The sequence below is a fragment of the Cyrtonyx montezumae genome, unplaced genomic scaffold (genome assembly GCF_038088225.1).
Source record: "Cyrtonyx montezumae isolate F1298 unplaced genomic scaffold, pur_monq_1.0 scaffold_22, whole genome shotgun sequence".
Classification (NCBI taxonomy): Eukaryota; Metazoa; Chordata; class Aves; order Galliformes; family Odontophoridae; genus Cyrtonyx; species Cyrtonyx montezumae.
This window is the reverse complement of record NW_027071959.1, coordinates 5,270,772-5,275,054: the sequence shown is the minus strand read 5'-3', so window position 1 is coordinate 5,275,054 and position 4,283 is coordinate 5,270,772.

The window sequence follows — 4,283 nt, the reverse complement described above, 5'->3', positions numbered from 1 at the left end:
GAGTGATGTTGTGTCTGCAGAATACAACTCCTTTTTGTGGGGGCAAGCTGGATTTTGAGGGATTTGCAAACAGGAGGGAGCGGTGTGTTACCCATGGTGAGTGCACAGCAGGTTTTGTAGGTGTCCATAAATCCACAAGGCTGTCCCATGCAGCTGTCCTGCCCCCTGAAATCCCAGCTCACCTTCAGGCCATCGTCCTTAGCTTGCAGAAATGAGGAACTCATTTCCTGGCCTCGACGCTCCATCATTTCCCCCATTTCCCTGATCAATTAACTCGGAGCTCTTTGCAAGCAATTCTACGCATCCTAGAATAAGAGTGGTGAATTGGTGCCAGGGCTGATTTCACATCAAGGTAACAGGATTTGGGCACGCTGCCATTTGGGACAGAGCCTGGCGTGTGCCTGCAGCCCATGGCATGCAGTGGGGTGACCCCAAGCCCACTCTGGTGGCAGCCCCATGCCCACAGCTTCAGAGAGCAGAACGTGGATGCACACTGGGCAAGGTGCAGCCTACGTGTTGTTTCAAGGATGTTGGAGGAAACAACCTCCAGCAGAAGTACAGCTATAAATTAGAGGGTATTTTTGTGTGTGTTTTATTGGCAAATGTTTGCTTTGGACCACGTGAGCGTTGCTGAGGTTGAACATGCCCAACCACCAGCTCTGGGATGGTGTTGGCTGCAATAAATACACACTGAGAGGTTTCCTTTTTCCCCCGCCCCACAGGCTCCGTGGTTTTGTTCTGCAAATATTTCACAGTGCAAATTTCCTGGTAGACAAGCAACAGCAACAACGGGCAGCACAGCTTTGGCTGAGGGCAAACTTCAGTTCTAACGTCAGGGTTCAGCTCTGTGACAGCAGGAGCCACAGTGGGATCACACACCCAGCCCAGCAGCTTGCATTTCCATCACTGGTGAAAGAGCAACCCCACATTTTTGGTGCTTTGTTGTCAACTGTGGACTTCCCATCACTTTTCTCCATACACTTGCTCAAGAGGTGAAGCCCCTCTCCTTAGAGAAAGAACTGATCCCATTTCCAGGCTCTCTACATCACCACTCACTGCTCACCTTCAGGTGTAGGGTTTTGGGCCAAACCTAAAGAGCCAATGGTTGGATTTGGTGATCTTTGGGGTCCTTTGCAGCCTGAAGGAGTCTGTGATTCTGTTTAGGGACACGTTTGGTGGGCACGGTGGGGAGGGGATTGGACTTGGTGATCTTAGAAGTCTTTTTTTCAACCTTATTGATTCTGTGATGCTAATGAACCCATTTAAAGATGGAGCTGCATAGATGGGGGATTGAAGTGCCCGCAGTGTGGCTTTTGCTTCTGAAAGATCTGAATCTCCCTACCAGAACGAACACACACCCGACCCCAGTGCTGCAGAACGAGATGCTGCTGCAGTCAGCACCGAGAGGATGCCTGCAGGGTGCTTCCCTCCTCCCCCAGCTCAGCAGCTCTCAGAGCGAAGAGCAACTAACAGGGCAATATTTTAACAAGAAGTCACCCGTGTAAACAACATCATGAGCAAATTGCTTCGATTGTAATAAACGCGGGGTGGGCAGCCAGGCAGAGCTCTGAACCACGAAGTCATTTTAGAAGTGCCCAGGCAGTAAAACTCAGCTTTCTCCCCACAAATTCCCTGTGGCAGGTGAATGTGCTCTGGGTGATGTAAGTATCTGTGCTGCCCCATAAAAGTGAGTTAAGCTGGCGGGGCTCTAGCACAGGAGGCTCTGTCAGTGCTTCTGTTACAAATAGTGATAATAACGCTTACCTCTCTCCCCAGGGTGTCGTGGGGGTTAATTATTTAACATTTGTAAAGCACTCGCAGGGCTGGAGATGAAAGTGGAAAGTATTATTAAGAATAAACTACATTTTGTAGGAGGTCTGGTCAGAAAATTGCATTCGGAGTTGAAATACGGGTTATGATCACGGGTCCCTGGAGGAGCATCTATCACCACCTGGGATGCGTGGAAAAGGAAAAAACTGAGCAAATGAAGAGGTTTGGTGACTCCCCTCACCGCTGCAGCATTTGGGGCTGGGGATGGTGCCCTGTGCCCCTGCTCCCTGCCCAGGGTGGGAGATGCAGGAACCTGGAGAGGGGTATTTGATGGTTGCGGTGAGAAAACTTCAGACAAGCTGCTCCGTGTGCCCAGAGGTGTGGGATTTTGGTGTGCCCGGCCCCCAGGTGCAGGTGGGTGGGGGTGGGGAGGTGCTTGAGGCGGAGCACGGCTCACCTGGGCGAGGTGCAGCAGCGGCCGGCAGGTAACGCGGGGCTCTGCGGGCAGGGGCTGTGCGTTGGGAAGGGGTGGGGTGGTGATGGATGGGGTGAAGTGAAATGAGGTGGCTGACCACCCCCTCTGCCCTTGGTGTTGCACTGCAGACCCCGTAGCAGGAAGGGAAAGGAGCTCAGCTGGTTGTCCAAAGGGTCCATGGGGTGGTGGACCCCGAAATCTTGTGTTTGGATCGAGTCCATAAGGAACAAGGGGTCTGGGTAGGTGAGGGTGGAGGTGCTCTCTACAGAGAGCAAAGTGGGGGTGTGGGGGGTTCTGCCTGCCCCCATTGCTGGGGTGTCCCACTGCCATGTCCTAGCAGTGGTTGGAGCCATGGAATTGGGGTGGGCGAGGGCTCAACAGGCTGCACACAGCAGTGAGACACGATGGGTGGCTGGGCAGCAGTGCTGGGCGAGGAGGAAGTTGGGAATAAAATGCAGTGTGTGGGGCCCAAACACAGTGGAGGGGAGCAGGGCTGCTCAGGACAGGGGTCCCCACGAGCCCCCCCTGCACCCTGCTGGGGGCTGCCTGCTGGGAGCCCTCACCACTGCCAGCACTGCTCCTAGCCAGGTTACACACAAAGGCTCTGTCTGACGGCTGGACTGAGATCACCCTACATGCACTGAAGAAGAAAGCCTTCTCCCACCCTCTTCTCCCTGCAGAATTACCCAGAAATTCCTCTTTTCATGCCCAAAAATGAGGAGGGAATGAGTCCTTCAATGCCCTTCTCGAAGACGGGTGCCTCCCCCAGCAGGGCTCTGCTCTGGGAAGGTTTCTTCCTCCTTCCTACCAGCTGGAAACCAACACCATTTCAGTTCTGCAGTGCAGTCCCAGGTGCCCAATAAGCCAAGGAGCACAGCCAGCCAGCTGTGGGAGTTTAAGATGAATAACTGCTTTTGCCTTGAGTATGTTGGAACTGAAATGCTTTCTTTAATAGTTTGGTATATAGAGGTTTTTCTTTGAGGTGTGACAAACTGTGCTGCAGGGTCACAGTGTGGGTCTGTCTGAGAACAGCTCCAGGTATGGCAAAGAAGAAATGCTACTGATGGGGCTGGGGACCCCTCCGGATAGATGGCAGAGGAGGAAGGAGCAGTCAGGGGTTGATTGGTAAACAGGTTATTTGAAGTCCCCATCCCTGGGGGTGTCCCAGAGCTGTGGGAATGGGGCACGGTGGGGTGGGGTTGGATTGGGGATCTGAGAGTTCTTTTCCATCCTTAATAGTCACTGCTGGACACTGCTTTCTGGCCATGGGCTCGTGTCACTCTCTCTGTTGGCTTGGTTCTGCTTATGAGGATGATTTTCAACCTAAGAGGAAAACCCCTACGTATTTTCTGTAGGTGGAAAGCTGCAGAGGCCAGGAGCTTCTCAAGGGGGTCCAGAATAACCATGTTGTTCCCAGAAGTGCACCCCAGAGGCATTTCCTAGCTGGGATCCAGGCGGAGCTCAGCTTTTTTTGCAAGCAAAGCCATTTCTCTCCATCCCTGAGCTCCCACGGGGGCTGCTGCTGCCTCACCAACGCTGCAGATCCCATGGAGAGAGCACAGCTCTGAGCTGTCTGATTTGTGGAGGCTGAAGGGCAGAGTTAATTGCACGGGTGATGGCTGTGAGCTGTTTCCAATCGTGAACTTTAGACCGTAATTTCCAAACCAGCGACACGGAAGCAGTGCCCTGAGTCATTATTGAAGCAATAATAAAATCTTTGCTAAAAAATAAAAGGAAGAATAAAGTAAAGCAAATAAGGCAAATTCTATGGCCCTGGGATTTGGCTGAGAAGAAATAGTGTGGGGCTGTCCCTGGGAGATGAGAGGAGGAAGGAAAACCTGGTGGGCTCCTTAGCATCCTCCTAATGGCACTGGGTGCTTTCCTAGGTGATTTGGTGCATTAGCTTTAAGACAAAATATGCCAGCTCCTCTGGGAGGTGATAAGAGCAGAGGAAACAGTAAATCATTAAGCCAGCTCGGTGTAATGAACAGGCAGCAGGACAAAGTGCATTAATTACAAGGAGGAGGGATGTGGGTGC